At 41.0% G+C, this 17534-nt stretch overlaps 1 protein-coding gene across 23 annotated transcripts in view; it reads left to right on the top strand.

Moving 5' to 3' along the window:
* Nucleotides 1-17534, top strand: part of KIAA1217 (KIAA1217 ortholog) — a 495122-nt gene that overhangs the window by 170151 nt on the left and 307437 nt on the right. Inside the window, exon 1 of one of the 23 annotated variants that reach the window (XM_032244098.1) lies at nt 8782-11492. The exons of 21 other annotated variants lie outside the window; for them this stretch is intronic. The gene's annotated coding sequence lies outside the window, so the exon portion shown is untranslated. Of the gene's footprint in view, nt 1-8781; nt 11493-17534 lie in introns of those variants that run through there. One more of the 23 variants, XM_032244099.1, reaches the window with a different exon arrangement.

The following is a 17534-nucleotide window of genomic DNA, read 5'->3' as shown; positions in this document are numbered from 1 at the left end:
TGGCTCACACCTGTAATCCCAACACCTAAGGAGGCTCAGGTGGAAGGATCACTTGAGTATCGGAGTTTGAGACCAGCCTGGGCAACATGAGAAAGCTCCTACTCTACCAAAACACAAAAAGTTAGACGGGCATGATGCCACATGCCTGCTGGGGGGCTAAGGTGAGAGGATCGAGTGAGCCATGATTGCACCACCGCACTTCACCCTGGGTAGCAAAATGAGACCCCTTCTCAAAACCGCAACAGCAACAAATCAAACACAAGTTATCATAAGAAAGCTGCAAACAGAAGTATGTCTTCAAGATGATGTATGAATCAGGATAGTCTATGAAGTTAGTGCAAAAGTAACTGTGGTTTTTGCCATTACTTTTGCACTAACCTAATAGATTATGCTACTTAACAAATATACCCTTGTGGTTTATTAATATTTGTGGTATTTTCTGGTATGACACAGAAACATTTTATGTCTCACACATGCAAAGCTTATTCTCACAATGACTTAGGAATTCTGGCTACTTCCCTTTTGAGATCATGACATCTCAACACATGGTTTCCAGGTCACCATGACAAAGAGAGACAGAACTGATGGGCTGTATGCATGCATTTAAATATATTGGCATGGAAGTGGCATATGCCACCGCACTTCATAGTAGCTTCTTGGTTCTAGTACCTACTGGGATGTTTGCTGTATTCAGGTTTTGGATGTGGAATCTAGATTAAGACTAAAATCCTCCTGCCTCAGTTTCTTTCATCAGCTCTCCTAATGTAATTGATTATCAGTTTTGTTAGACCTAGCACTTTGTACAGTGACGTCTGGCGTTTGTACAGAATATAAACAGAATAACAGATATTTCTATAAGTAATTGCATCGATGTCTTTGTGGCATATTTTTGATGAATTTAATTGTATCATAGCAGAACTCTACCATGGATTATGCTGCAGGCTGTAGATCTCAGGGAATCCGTTTGTATCTTGGGGAATAAACGTACTACCCTCTGTTATGTGTCAAAAACTCCAAATTCATTAGATATTCATCTGTCATATTTGTCTTGGCTCTGATCTATATCTGTCTATTCAAAATTTACATATGTGCATCTATATTTATGAAGGTACCTGCCAGCAAAGGGTGAAAAGTTAGGCTAATTGAAACTAAAGATACATGAATATTATACACTGTTCAGTAAAGGGCAGCCTTCAGCCATGGTGAAGGTCTGAATAAAAGGCTAATGCTAAAGAAAGTGTAGGTTTTGAAAAATGAGGCATGTTTTGTAAATAAATAAATAGATAAGTAAAAAGTTTAGAAACTGTAGTAAAGGAACTAGACATAGCTAAGAACTCCCTCTTCGGAGCTATTAACTTATTCTAATCAAATGGTGAAATGTTGGGAGAATAGCCATATTTAGTAGCAGCAGCTAGTTAGTTGTGTGAACTAATGACTGAATATGAGCTTACAGAGAAGTTTTTTTTTTTTTTAATTAATTTTTTTTTTTTTTTTTTTAGATGGAGTCTCGCACTCTCACCTAGGCTGGAGTATAATGGCGCCATCTTGGCTCACTGCAACTTCTACCTCCCAGGTTCAAGCGATTCTCCTGCCTTAGCCCCCCGAGTAGCTAGCATTACAGTCGCACACCACCAGGCCTAGCTAATTTTTGTAGTAGAGACGAGGTTTCACCACGTTGGCCAGGCTGGTCTTGAACACCTGATCTCGTGATCCACCCATCTCGGCCTCCCAAAGTGTCGGGATTACAGGCATGAACCATAGCACCTGGCCTCAGAGCAGTTTCTTACCTAAACTTTTGGGGAAAAAGGACATAATTTTTTTTTAACAATTAAGAAATCTAATATACTGTGTGCAGAGCAGATAGTCATAGCACCAAAATCTCACAGATCACTGCTAAAAAACTTTTGTAACCAAATACCACCTATTCCCCAAAAACATATGTAAATAAAAACAAATAAATAAATAAGCCACAATAGGAAGAGGGCAAAAACACTCTTACCCAAACTATCAAGAACACAGAGAAAGCCGGTAACATGGGCAGTATTTTTTTAGCACTATTTTTTCAACAGCTATTAATAATGGTGAAAAAGTGGAAAAGACCATAAGGAGAACATATTATTGCCCTTAGCTAAAATTGCAGTGTTGTTTCTCTTATTAACAGGTTAATAAGAGGTTGAGTATCCTTTATCTGAAATGCCAGGGACCAGACATATTTCAGATTTCAAATTTTGGGGGTGGATTTTGAAATATCTGCATTATATACTTACTGGTTGAGTATCTCTAATTTGAAAATCTGAAATCCGAAATACTCCAATGAACATGACCTTTGAGTGTCACAGTGGTACTCAAAGTCTCAGATTTTGGAGCTGCTCGGATTTTGAATTTTCAGATTAGGGATGCCGAATCTGTACCATAGTCCATCCCCTCTACAGCTCTGTGGAGTAGGCACTACTATTTGTTTTGTTTTTTGTTTTTTTGGAGGTGAAGTTTTGCTCTGCTATCCAGGTTGGAGTCCAGTGGCGTGATCTTGACTCACTGCAGTCTCCGCCCCTTGGGTTCAAGCAATTCTCCTACCTCAGCCTCCCAAGTAGCTGGGATTACAGATGCCCGAGCCATGCCTTAATAACTTTTGTATTTTTAGGAGAGACAAGGTTTCACCATGTTGCCCGGGCTGGTCTTGAACTCCTGGCCTCAAGTGATCCACCCACCTTGGCCTCCCAAAGTGCTGGGATTACAGGCGTGGGGTAGGCACTACTATTAACTGTAGTTAACAGAATGAGAAACGGAGGCACAAAGCAGTTCAGGTTGTCCAAGGGGACCCAGTCAGTAAGTGGCAGCACTGGTATTTAAATGCAATTATCTTTTTGTGGGGGCCCTGCGCTTAACTTCTAGGTGAGACCACCTCTCTGATGGGGGATGGAACAGAAAAATGTTCTGAAATGCTAAGGAAAAGGACTGGGCTGGAGACTAGTCTGCCTGGTGTCAGTAGGTGTGAATGAGATTTAGTGCTCATCCTAGAATGGAGGAAGTGCCAGCGTCCTGGTTGGATCTGCCTTTAACAATTTGAAGAAGAAAAGGATTTTGGCAGTAAAGAAGCAGTGGTGTACATGCCTGTAGTCCCAGCTACTCAGGAGGCTGAGTTGGGAGGATCATCCAAGCCCGGGAGGTCAAGGCTGCAGTGAGCTGAGCAGTGATTGTGCCTCTGCACTCCAGCCTGGGTAACAGAGTGAGACTAGGTCTCATAAATAAATAAAAAGAAGCAGTTGCATATATAGTGGTGAGTATGCAGCAAGTGAAAATTGAGAAGATGTTAAACATTTTCAGAGCAACGACTGCACATGAAAGAAATATGGTGTTCATAACAGAATCACAAGTCATATCTGGAGAATTTATATTATTGCATGTATGAGTGTGTGTTTAATGGAATACTAGAGGCCCATGAACAAAGAATATGACAAGATTGAATCAGTGTAAAAACATCTCTTGGCCAGGCGTGGTGACCTGTAATCCCAGCACTTTGGGAGGCCAAGGTGGGCAGATCACAAGATCAGGAGTTCAAGACCAGTCTGGCTAACATGGTGAAACCCCTTCTCGACTAAAAATACAAAAATTAGCAGGGCATGGTGGTGTGCACCTATAGTTTCAGCTACTTGGAAGGCTGAAGAAGGAGAATTGGTTGAACCAAGTAGGTAGAGGTTGCAGTGAGCCAATATCACGCCACTGCACTCCAGTTTAGGCAACAGAGTGAGACTTCTCAAAAAAAATAAAAAAATAAAAAACTCTTGTCCTCAGAGAAATTCCAGATAATCTTAGATATGTCTAAGGAAAATCAGGATGTGGTCAGTGACCAGAGACAATCGTCATTTAAATTTGGGTATAATGAAAAACCAAACTTTTTAAAAAATGAACAGAAAGAAGAGCCTAATATCTCAGACAGATGATGTTCCTCAAGGGATGATATGAAGGAGCTAGCCTGAATGTGATTCCTGGAGGACTGATTTATATTTTGCTTTTTATTTATTTATTTATTCTTGAGATGGCGTCTCACTCTGTCACCCAGGCTGGAGTGCAGTGGTACAATCTTGGCTTACTGCAACTTCCACCTCCAGGGTTTAAATGATTCCTCTGCCTCAGCTTCCCGAGTAGCTGGGACTACAGGCACATGCCACCATGCCTGGCTAATTTTTGTATTTTTAGTAGAGATGGGGTTTCATTCACCATGTTGGCCAGGTTGGTCTGGAACTCCTGACTTCAAGTGAATTCACCTGCCCTGGCCTCCCAAAGTGCTAGGATTACAGGCATGAGTCACTGCACCCGGCCAAGGACTGATATTTTGAATTGTGACTCAAAGGTCATTGAAGTACATCTCAGAAGATTTGGACCATTACATAGTAGGACATCTTGCAGCAGAGACTGAATAATTAAAAAGACTAAATTCAGGGGTTGTAATTTTACTTGCAAAATTGATTTACAGTTGACATTAATCACCCAGGATGCAGAAAAAGAGCATCCTAAATAGGGATCATTCATAACACATCACTTTTGATCCATGTTTAATTGGGTGCCACCAACCTCAGCATTAGCTTTCATTTTAATTAGTGATGTGGAAGAGCAAGAGGACATATCTTGAGAACAGTGCTATATTAAGAAAAGCTCTACAAGAAATCAAAACATGATTCTACTAGAAAACCCGCTAAGGAGTGCCCGGGGATAGGTGGGGAAGTATGGAAAGGCAAGAACCAAAGTCTAGCTAGGCAGTGTCAGGAGACACCTGGAAAGTAATACTCAGCAAAAGCTAGAGGAAATTGCTGCAAAATTAGATGGTAATTTTCAGGGTTGAGGGATCTAAAACAGATCACTGTGATTAAGCCCAGTGCATAGATGGGGAACTCGTATTGCAAATTTTCAGATTGTCCTTCCTATCTTTTCTTATCAAACTTGAGTCTTTGCCATTTATTCATTCTTCCTGCAGGTATGTTCTTGGATTAATTCATTCAAACGCTTACTTATTATGGATCTACGTTTTGAGGTTGACATTGAGCATTCTATAAAAAGTACAAGGCCGGGCATTGTGGTTCATCCCTGTAATCCCAGCACTTTAGGAGGCTGAGACAGGTGGATTGCTTGAGCTCAGGAGTTCGAGACCAGCCTGGGCAACATGGCAAAACCTTGTCTCTACAAAAAAACCACATGTATATATATAAATTAGTCAGGCATAGTGGTGTACAGCTATGTTCCTAGATACTTAGGAGACTGAGATGGATGGGAGGATCATTTGAGCCTGGGAAGTCAAGGCTGCAGTGAATCATGATCATCCCACCAACTCCAGCCTGGGTGACAGAGCAAGACCCTATCTCAATAAAATAAATAACAACAAAAAATACCGAACCCAACATCTGCCCTCTGTTAGTCCACTTATGTTGCTGTTAAAAATACCTGAGGCTGGGTGATTTATAAAGAAGAAAGGTTTATTTGGCTTAATGATTCTGAGGGTTGGAAAGTTCAACATTGGGCATCTGCATCTGGCGAGGGCCTCAGGATGCTTCCACTCATGACCGAAAGGGGAGCCTGTGTTTGCAGTGATCACATTGTGAGGATGCAAGAGTGTTGAGGAGGTGCCATGCTCTTTTAACAGCCAGCTCTCATGAACTAATAAAATGGGAACTCACTCGCCCCCAAGGAGAGCATTCATGCCATTCATGAGGGATCCGCAAGCCACCATAACTCAAACACCTCCTGTTAGGCCCCTTCGGCTTTGGGCATAAATTTCAACATGAGATTTGGAGGGGACAAATATCCAAACCATAGCATGCACTGTCAAGGAGATGTCTCTTTAGCGGGAACTAAAGAGAGTACAAACTTTTGGGTGTGATCTGAGTGTGGGGTTACCCAGGAATATTTGATTTCCAAGTAACTAAGGCTATCATTATTCATTTATAATTTTGTTAGATGTGACCAGAGAATGCAGTCTGTAAAATTCTTACTTTTAAATTTCGCCTAGTTTAAAAAGTTTTTCTTAGAATACAATACACAATCAGTGTTTATAAGAATTGCATAGATATTCCTGGACAATTATTTATTCTGTAGTCTATGCATATATATGTATACACTTATGTATGTTGGGTTTGTTGATGGTATTATTCCTTTCTTCTCAGTCTTTATTTTTAAGGTTGTTCACTTCTAAGCAAAGTGTAACGAAGCCTCCCATTTAATTGTATTTTTATGTTGATCTCCCTGCATTCCTAAGAATTTCTGCTTCACAGGTTCTTAGTTACGATGATCCTACCTTCCTTAGAAATTATGTCTTTAGCATTATCAGATGACCTCTTCATTCTGTTTGGTGTCTGTTAACTTTTTTTTTTTAATATTATCACTCTCGATTTACATTTGTTTGCGTCTGTCAGGTATATCTTATCATTTATTTTAAACATTTCTGTATTAATACAGGTTGAGTATCCCTAAACTGAAAATCCAAAATGAAATGTTGCCAAATCTGAAACTTTTTGAGCACCAACCTGACACTCAAAGGTGGTGCTCATGGAAGCATCTTGGGTTTGGGATTTTTGGATTAGGGATGCTCAGCGGGTAGGTATATAATGCAAATATTCTGAAATCTAAATAATCTGAAACTTGAAGTCTGTTATTCCAAGCATTTTGGATAACAGATACTCAACCTGTAATGAAGATGTTTGTTAGAAACTACACACATATTGGCTGGGCACAGTGCCTCATGCCTGCAATCCCAGCAATTTGGGAGACTGAGGCGGATGGATCATCTGAGGCCAGGAGTTCGAGATCAGCCTGGCCAACATGGTGAAACCTTGTCTCTACTAAAATACAAAAATTAGCTGGGTATGGTGGTGCATGCCTGTAATTACAGCTACTCAGAGGCTGAGGCAGGAGAATTGCTTGAATCCAGGAGGCAGAGGTTGCAGTGAGCCAAGATTATGCCACTGCACCCCAGCCTGAGTGACAGAGCAAGACTCTATTTCAAAAAAAAAAAAAAAAAAAAGAGGAAAGAAAGAAAGAAAAAGAAATGACATATAAATAACTTGGTTTTTCTTTTTTAGCCAAATTCGTTAACCTCTTTTTAATGGAAAAGTCAGTCCATTAACATTTAGTATAACAACTGATGGACTTTATTCCCCCCATCTTAATTTGACAGCAAGTACTGTATGTCTATTCTTCTCTTTTAAATATGTCTCATGCTATGTAAATACTGAACAATTGCTTTAGTTTAGGGCTTGACAAGCTGTATCTGAAATGACAGTGGTTACTCCAAGTGAAAATGACTGTTAAACAGTTGGAGATAGAATAGGACTGGACTCTATGCCAGAAAACAAGATTAGACAATACGTGTTGGGGGTATCAGCTGTATTAATCCCAGTTCTTCAGAATATCAAACCAGTAGCAGATTCCTTTTTCTTTGGGGGACCTCAGTCTTTGCTCTTACGGTCTTCAACTGGTTAAATAAGGTCTATTCACATTGTGGTGGGCAGTCTGCCTTACTCAAAGTCTACTGATTTAAATGCTAATCACATCTTAAAAATACCTTTACAGCAACATCTAGACTTGTGTTTGACCCAACAACTGGGCACCATAACCTGGACAAGGTGAAACATGAAATTAACCATCCCCCTCTGCACCATAGCAACAGTTGCCAAAATGTGAATGGATAATTTCTAAAAACAGGTAACAACTACAATCAAACACAGAGCCAAAGATCAAGGGTTTAGCATTAGAGAATTACCACAGTTGGGGGCCATTGTTCCATTAAAGGATCCAAGCATTCTTGTCTTTCAGTGGAACTTACAGTGTGGTCTTGACTTAAAAAATGTATACCTGGGTTTTTCTATCTGTTTCATGTTTGACAGTTTTTCTTTAGACCAAAACTTCAGATTGCAGGTACTTCTTAAGAGCCGCTATTTCATTAGCTTTATCTAGATCCCAAAGATCTGTTTGCCCTGGGGTTTTGAGGGCTAAGCCCTGAGTTGCAATGCATTAACTCTGTTCTGTGCAGTCCTACTGGGACTAAAAACAGCCTGCAGCTAAATACTTACTCCTTCTCCAAGGCGGCTGGTGTGCTGATGTTTCCGTCTGAACTACCCCAGACCCCAGTACCATCTGTTAACCTGGTATCCCGGAGGATCTGCAGAAGGTCTGTTGACCCTTTACAAGCCAGTAAGCACTTTCAGACTCATCTACTAAATAAATGCTTTCAGCTTGGCTTCATTTACTTAGGATCTTAGCATCCCAATTATAAGCAATTTTATTAAACCAGGAGTGTCAGTGCCTGGTAGTTAATCACAGGTGTTTTGGGTTTAAATCTTGGGTCAGCCTGAGTTCAAATCTCTACTCCAACACTTAGTAGCCTGGTAAACTTACTGAAATTACCTAACCTCTTTAAGGCTCAATATCTCTATTTGTAAAATGGGAATAATGAGTGTTCTTACATCATACTATTGCTGTGAGGCTTCAATGAGATAACGGTTGGTTATTTGAATGGTAAAAAAAAAATTTGGTATTTCTCTTCAGAGCAAGTTTTGCTCTTGTTGAGCAGGCTGGAGTGCAGTGGTGCAATCTTGGCTCACTGGAATCTCTGCCTCCCAGGTTCAAGCAATTCTCCTTCCTCAGCCTCCCAAGTAGCTGGGACTATAGGCACGTGCCATCACGCTGGGCTAATTTTTTTGGTATTTAGTAGAGATGGGGTTTCACCATGTTGGTCAGTCTGGTTTTGAACTCCTGACCTCAGGTGATCCACCCGCCTCATCCTGGCAAAGTGCCAGGATTACAGGTGTGACCCACCACCGCACCTGGCTCATGTTTCTTAAGAAACAAAAATTCAAGCCATACATGCCGTAGTGCAAACATGGCCCACTGTAGGCTCAAACTTCTGGTCTCAGGCATTCCTCCCACCTCAGCCATCTGAGTAGCTGGGACTAGAGGCACACAGCAGCACGCCAGGCTAATCTTTGCATTGTTTGTAGAGATGGGGTACTGCTGTTTTACCCAGGCTGGCCTTGAACTCCTGGGCTCAAATGATTCTCCCATCTAAGCCTCCCAAAGTACTAGTATTACAGGCATGAGCCACTGCTCCTGGCCCTTTTTATACCTCTGTTATAAAACAGATTTGTTGAAGTGGATTCAAGACAGAGAATCTTATTTGCTCTCCAAGTCAATCATAGGTACCTATGATGTTGCTAAATTTAGAAATAAAATAACTCATCTACATTCATTTATTGGGCTCTAACTTGATTAATGTGATCCTAAGGTTGCCATCGGGCAAATCACAATGTCATTAAGGCTTAGGGAGATATTTTTCTCATTTGGGCACGGTAGGAAAAATCATCACTGGACCAGTCACTTCTAATCAAGTCTTGGCGTTTCTGCCCAGCCCTCATGTGTTGTCCTTATTGCTGAGATCCGTGTTGCCAGAGAGTTTCCCAGCTCTAAGTTGTTCAAGAGCTCTGCGTCATCATAATAATGTCATTGCTGGTTATCAGTTCTCTTGTGTTTACCTCTGCCTGCCCACTGATGAAACTGTTCGTGGAGTTGCTTTTCCATCTGAATTATTTCTGTGACTATCTCCATTTGCCTTTACAATCTGACTCTTCTCTCTTTTCCAAGCCTGACTTCAATAAGCAAAAGCTGAGATACTGTAATTTCCTAAATAACCCAAAGGGAAGATCTAGCATAATTTACAACCACTCTGACTGCTGAATCAACTTGCACTGCTCTTCTCTGTAATGGAACTTTGAGGAATAACTGTAATTGAATAGTGCCTCCGTCCCATCTTCAGATTTGACTGAATCAAGCCTAGATCTGGTTATATCTGGATTTTGTTTGTTTCACGTTGTGTTTGTGCCCCACTGGGTAAAGCCCAAGCACGGGCTTCAACTGAGTGCATTTTTATCTCACAGAGGCATTAATTGAATCTCTGACAGTAGTCTTGCCTCTGAGGAGTGCTCCAACTCTGGCTGCAAAATTAAACCAGGGTAGTTCTTGGTTCCCTTCAAAGGTAACATCCCGTCTGTTGACTGAACTATGGCAATGCAAAGCTTGCAGAATCATTCGAGGAGAGGATCCAAAGCATTTACAATTCCCTGCTATGCAAAGAGTCATTCTGAGGTTTTTGTTGTTGCTGTTGTTTAACCTATGATTGCTCTTTCTCTAAACACCTGGGTGCACCCAGCAAGGTGTAGAGGTTAGTGTTTGCCCTCTGACCTTTGAAGATGGATGCATTGAACTTGTTGCAGTTTGCAGTGGGATCTGTGGAAAGTTACAAGACTGCTCATTCAGCTACTGCTGTTTCCAAAACTCTGCAGTGTCCCGTCTCGCTCGAGGCTGCCTTAAAGTGCATCTCAGCTCATTCAGAGTGCATTGAGCTCCCTGCTCAGTCCCAGTGAAGAACTTTGTACTGTAGCATATGACAACGACTTGATAACATCATGATAAACTCCTATGGATTTGAACTGAGTCCTCTTCAAATTTTCTGGTGCCTGGTGGTCAGCAGTCTTAGACTTGGGGAGTGAGAAATGTGTCTGCAGTGAATTTAGAGATGAGAAGAAAAAGGGCTGGACTCAGATATTGAGTATCTTAGAGCCTACCCCATCTCCCAAAGCCGAGAATAGATTTCAGTGTAATTCTGGGAATTTACATGCACTAGGATAGACATGCAAAATAAGTGGATATGTTACAAAAGAGTTAAAAACTTCTCCACACCTTTTCCTACCACCTCTACAGCCATAGAAGCCGAGGAGAAATGCACACACACACATACACACTCTGGCAGGGAACCTGTTTTGCAAGTTTTGCTGGTAAAAAGTAGGAAGGGGGCTGGTGGAGTGCAGAGTGGAAAAGCCTTAGATGTATCAGTTGAAGGTTTTTCAAGACCTGAGTTTTCAAGGTAACTTTATCCTGCAGAGAGAGATACACATGGCTGCTGTAGGTTTTTCTTCCACCAATTAAGTGCATTGTTAGACAGGGAGGGGCAGATTAACGAATGCCTATAATTTTGATCATTGTTTTCTGCAAAACAGCTCAGGCTTTGAAAATGAAGCCATCGTTCCCGGCTAAGTTTCTGCCAACAGCACAAATTACACTGTGCAGAGATCCAAAGCCCCTAAAAAGGTTTCATTAATGAACAATTTCAGACGATTGTTTAAGTCTCGGCCTGACAGGTAATGTTGGCATGTCGGCAGGTGGGGTTAGGGTTTCCATGGAGATTTATGATGTCATGCTTGAAAGAGCATGTCAAGACAGCCGATTTAACAAGTAGCTACTCAAAAAGTCCTATAGGCTACAAGTAGGTTTTATGCAAATGACGAGAGTTTCACTGGGAAAAACTGCAAAAGAAAACAGCACAGACATGGAAGGGGGTTTTACCTGACAGCTCCGAAGGAAGACCCTGGAGTCTATTGGAGACAAAAACTTCCAGAAGAATTAGATTTTCTGCTTTAACTGCTGCCTCACCTGTGGAGCTCTGGGTACAGGTAAATATGCAGGGTTTTCTTCTTCCAAGTTTATTGCCAAAAATTACTTGGAAACATTTCGCTCTGTTTCTCGGCATTGTTCTCTTGGCAGGAAGAACTGAATCAATAAGCCCAGCTTTCCCATAGCAATGTTCGTGCTTAAGGGCTGTTTTTAGGGGCTTTTTTTTTTTTTATATTGAATGAACTGAGATTTTTGAATAGAGCTGAAAACAAGTGATGCATTGTGCATTCTGCTGATTGTGCCCCGTGAATACTGCTATAAAAATGCTGCAGATAAGGGTTAGATGGGCAATCTGAAAATTGAGATGCTCTATGTATTTGTTATTTATTCCCAGATGTTGTGTGTGTGTGTGTGTGTGTGTGTGTGTGTGTGTGTGGTGTGTTTTACTCTTAAGACAGACCTGAAATTGAGACTTTTGTATTTTCACATTGTGAAAATGCCAAAAATAAAATCCATGGAATATTGCAGAAATAGTCGTTGAATCAGGTTTATGAACATTGCACGTTTTAAAAAGTATGTATTTGTATGCTTTTCTCACCGAGGCATTTTTCTGAGACCAGAAAAAAAAAAAAAATCCTGTTAGAGACATTACAGTTTTTAGATTTTAGAGAAGCTTGACTTCTAAATTCCAAGAAGACAGATAAAGACTTCTTGGGGGAAGGTGGGGTGTGGGTGATAGAGGTAGTTTTTAAAGCCGAGGTTTTTTTGTTTGTTTGCTTGCTTCAGCTGCTAGTGAGGATAAGTAAACAGTCTTGCCAGCCATTTGGAGGTGATAGCAATCATTCGATGTGGCTGTGGATCTGCAGGTTAGCTGAAAGGGGTTAGTTCAGAGGTATCTGTTGCCCTGTGAGTAGTTAGGTCTACCAAGCTTAAAAAGAACACAAAGAAAGCTCATTTTCTTCCACATAGTGCCTGGCGGTGTGTGAGGTTAGAACATAGACTTCAGAATCACTGAAAGATATCTGTGAAATGGGAATTTGGAACTTCTGAAAGTAAAACTCCTTAGGAGCAAGTGGACAGGCTTTCAAAATGTTTTAAAAACTGCCTCGTGTGTGAGAACGAGACCTCCTGAAATTTTGCAGTTAGATCATGTGGATTAATGCCAGAGTTCACATTCATATTAAATTGTTACCACAGTTATTGCAAAACAGTGAGTGATAAAGAACTGTGTCTCCAACATCAGAAGGCCTGAGCGTTTGAGTTTTGGCCTCACCAATTAGTGGCTGTATAAATACCATGGGAAAGTAAATTCATGTCCTTAGGCCTCAGTCATCATGTCCATAAAATGGGATGCCAGCAGCTGTGTTGTGAGGATTAAATTACAAAACACAGTAGCACAGTTCTAAGCATTCATGTTCTAAATGTTAGGGATTGTTTTTACTTACCATTGAAATGGCATTGGATGTTTATGAAGTGTTTTTATAGACAGATGGCTCATGCCTGTAATCCAAGCACTTTGGGAGGCTGAGGCAGGTAGATTACCTGAGGTTGGGAGTTTGACCTCCAGCCTGACCAACATGGAGAAACCCCATCTGTACAAAAAGTATAAAATTAGCCAGGCATGGTGGAGCATGCTTGTAATCCCAGCTTCTCAGGAGTTGGAGGCAGGAGAATCTCTTGAACCCAGGAGGCAGAGGTTGCAGTGAACCAAGATCGCGCCATTGCACTCCACCCTGGGCAGCACGAGTGAAACTCCATCTGGAACTCCAGTTTGGGCAACAGGAGCGAAACTGTCTGAAAAAAAAAAAGTGTTTTTATATTCTTTACTTCTTCTTATCATTACAAGTAATGGCTAGAAGTCAAGAAAGAACAGCAGTCTTTTTTTTTTAGACGGGGTCTCTGTCACCTAGGCTGAAGTGCAGTGACACGATCTTAGCTCACTGCAACCTCCGCCTCCCCAGCTCAAGCAGTCCTCCTGCCTCAGCCTCCCTACTACTGGCAGATGCCACCATGCCTGGCTAATTTTTTGTACTTTTGGTAGAGATGGGGTTTCACCATGTTGCCCAGGCTGGTCGCAAACTTCTGGGCTCAAGTGATCCACCCACCTTGGCCTCCCAGAGTGCTGGAATTACAGGCGTGCGCCACTGCGCCTGGCTTCGGCTAGCAATCTTTATTTCCACTTTATAGATGAAGAAACTGTGGCTCAGGGAGATACAGGAAAATATAACATAATCAACTGTCCTATACTGCCTGCACTTTTTCTCACTTTAGGAGGCATAAAAAAGAATGAATGTGTTATTTAAATAACTCCCAGCAGTAGCAATTACTCTGTAAATTAATTAAAATACAAAATGTTAAGTATGTCAAAGGAGCCAGATATTTATATTTTTACATTAATTATGCTTTTGCCACTTTTTTCTAGACAGGCTCTAGAAGTGATATTAATTTCCTTTTTACTGGTACCTACTGATAGGAGCTCAAGTACTGCACAGACTCAAAATTTTATATTTTACCTGCCTGAAATTTTTCTTAGCCATACAAGTAGAGTCAGAGTTTGATATTACAGGTATTTTCTGAGTGAGAACCCAAGTCACCAAGGGGCTGTGGTTGCTACAGGGTGCAGAAGGAACCTAGGAGTTGAAGACACTGTCCTTTATTCCTTCTGTATTCTAGACATTGGCACCTCTTCCCTTGCCTCTATCCCAGACAGAAACACAGCCCATAATTATATTCTGCATCCATTGTATGTAAGAGACAAATATGTTTTTCATTGTGCTATTTTTAGCCGCAGTGTTCCTAGCCAGGGAAAATACTCTCTTCATTCCAGGGTTTTCCCAACAACTTTTCCAATTTTTCCATGTCAGACTATTCAGCTTCCACCCTCCTGGGAGAAGTCTCTTAGTGGAGTATTGAGTAGGCTCATCCAGGGGGATTCTAGAGGGGTTTTGGCATCTGAGCTGCTGAGGCTGAACTCATTCTGTGACAGACGATGTCCGTGGTCCCATGAATTAAGCTGCACTGAAGACTCTCCTTCCAAGCACTATCTGGGGACACTGGGAAAAGGTTGGGTTATCATATCCCAAGGGTAGATCTGTAAGGAGAAAAGCAAATATTTAGTTATTTATTTTAAATTTCTGCTTTTGTTTTTAGATATAGGAGGTACACATACAGGATTGTTGCATGGGTATACTGGATCCAGATAATGAGCATAGTACCCAAAAGGTAGTTTTTCAACCCACACACCTCCTCCATCCCCACTGTAGTGGTCCCCAGTGTGTATTGTTCCCATGTTTCCATCTATGTGTGCTCCATGTTTAGCCCCTAATTTCGTAGGCAAATTAATGCAGACATAGAAAACCAAATGCCAGATGTTCTCACTTATAAGTGAGAACATGGTCTTCAGCTCCATCCATGTTGCTGCAAAAGAAATGATTTCATTCTTTTTCATGACTGTATAGAATTCCGTGGTGTATATGTGCCTCATTTTCTTTATCCATGCCACCACTGATGGGCACCTAGGTTGATTCCATGTCTTTGTGGATAGCACGATGATGAACATATAAGTGCGTGTGTCTTATTCCTTTGGGTATATACCCAATAATGGCATCACTGAGTCACATGGTAGTTCTGTTTTAAGTTCTTCGAGAAATTGCCACACTGCTTTCCACAATGTCTGAACTAATTTTACTCCCCATGGCAATGTATAAGCACAACCTTTTCTCCACAGCCTCCCCAGCGTGTTATTTTTTGACTTTTTAATAATAGCCATTCTGACCGGTGTGAGATGGTATCTCTTTGTGGTTTTGATTTGCATATCTCTGATGATCACTGATGTTGAATGTTCTTTTCATGTTTGCTTGCTTCTTGTATGTCTTCTTTTCAGAAGTGTCTGTTTATGTCTTCTCTCAACTTTTTAATGGGGTTGTTTTTTGCTTGTTGATTTAAGGTCCTTACAGATTCTGGATATTAGACCTTTGTTGGATGCATTCTCTGTGAATGTTTCCTCCCATTCTGTAGGTTGTTTGCTCTGTTGATGGTTTCTTCTCGTGCGCGGAAGCTCTTCAGTTTAATTAGGTCCCACTTGACAATTTTTTTATTGTTGCATTTGGAAGCAAATATTTATTTCATTCAAAGTTTTAGTTCCAAAACTTTGTATGAATCACAAAGCTGCAATTTTAGGCTAGAAAAGAGTTGTGAACTCAAACATGGTACCAAAATTCCAAATAGGTTTTGAGTCACAAGTTTTTCCTAAATTGTGTTTTATTTAACTTTAGATTTAGAGGGTACACGTGCATGTCTGTTACAGGGTATACTGCCGACTGCTGGGGATTGGGCTTCTAGTTACCCATTATTCAAATAGTGAACATCGTACCCCATAGGTAATTTTTCAACCCTCACCGTCTTCCCACCCTCCCTTCTTTTGGAGTTCCCAAGGGTCTGTTATTTCCATCTTTATGTTTATATATACCACTTGTTTAACTCCCACTTAATAAGTGAGAATATGGAGTATTTGTGTTTTTTTTTTTTTTTTTCTGAGCTAGTTCACTTAGGATAATGGCCTCCAGCTCCAACCATGTTGCTACAAAAGATACATTTTTTTTTTTATGGCTGAGTAGGCTATTCACATATATACAGTAATACATATACACACACACACACACACACACACACACACCCCCATGAATGTGTAGAATATTCATATATATGAATATATATTAATGAATTTATATGTGTGTGTATAGATATAGATAGATAGATAGATAGATAGATAGATAGATAGATAGATCTTGTTTTAGAAGGCCAATGAGGCTTTTTATTACACATAATTGTTATAGTGTTCAGAGATTATTTTTTGTCAATAAATATTGATTGCATTGAGCAGAGCTTTGCACCTAGTGGGTTTTAGCAAAGGCTTGTTAAATCACAGAGGCTGCCTGCATTCAGACCCTGCCTTCATTACTTGCCCATAGCACAGGCTTTCCACTGAAGAGCATATGAAGTTCTGTTCCTATTCCAAACAAAATGAAGCATCTGAATTTCCAACACCTCTTGGTAAAGGAATTAGTTATCTTTAAGTATTATATTATTCTTTTTTAATGACATTTTTGGCATTTTCACAGTAATGATTTCTTCAGAAAGAAAGCCACTGGAATCTCCCAGTTCAGAAAATGTAACTAGAAGTTCTTTGCATCTGGCTCCTAGGGAGATAGAGAGCAGACAGTTCTCCTGGGTGGGAGGGATTTCTAGAAGCTCTTTACAATGGAGTCCCTTTTCACCGCTATTTATTGATTTGGCTTGATCAGAAGCAATCCAGTTTTGAAGATGTGGTTTCTAAAATCTCTTGATTTCAGAGAAAGTCATCCTGAAAAATAGTGTCATCCCAGGTAACCTTGCTTTGCTTTTTCTCTTCAGATGTCTGGTCACAGAAGGGATTAGCAGGTAGAATAGGAAGGGTATTTTCACCCTTGGGCATTAATTGGGCTCCCCTCTTTGCTTTCTTTATTCTCTTTTGTTTTTGTTTTTGTTTTGAGATGGAGTCTCACTCTGTCACCCAGGCTGGAGTGCAGTGGGGCGATCTTGGCTCACTGCAACCTCCACCTCCCAGGTTCAAGCGATTCTCCCTCCCTTCCTCCTTCCCTCCCTCCCTCCCTCCCTCCCTATCTCTCTCTCTCTCTTCCCTTCCTTCTTTCCTTCCTTCCTTCTTTCCTTCCTTCCTTCTTTCCTTCCTTCCTTCCTTCCTTCCTCTCTCTCTCTTTCTCTCTTTCTCTCTTTCTTTCTTTTTTGCGACAGGGTGTCTCTTTATCACTCAGGCTGGAGTGCAGTGGTGCAATCATGGCCCACTGCAGCCTCAACCTCAAGCAGTCCTCCTGCCTGAGCCTCCCAAGTAACTGGGACTACAGGTGTGTATCACCACATCAGCAAATTTTTTTTTTTTTAAATAGAGTCAGGGTCTCGCTTTGTTGCCCAGGGTAGTCTCAAACTCCTGGGCTCCAGTGGTTCTCCCGCTTTAGCCTCCCCAAAAGCTTAGACTGAAGGTATCAGCCACTGCGCCTGGCCAGGTCTCATTTTCATAGCAGTCATTGGTGGGAAGGCTGATCAAT

Source organism: Sapajus apella, unplaced genomic scaffold, assembly GCF_009761245.1.
Source record: "Sapajus apella isolate SASKATOON/1434 unplaced genomic scaffold, GSC_monkey_1.0 scaffold53, whole genome shotgun sequence".
Taxonomy (NCBI): domain Eukaryota; kingdom Metazoa; phylum Chordata; class Mammalia; order Primates; family Cebidae; genus Sapajus; species Sapajus apella.
Note: the sequence above shows the minus strand (reverse complement) of the source record. Positions and strands in the feature narration are given on the sequence as shown.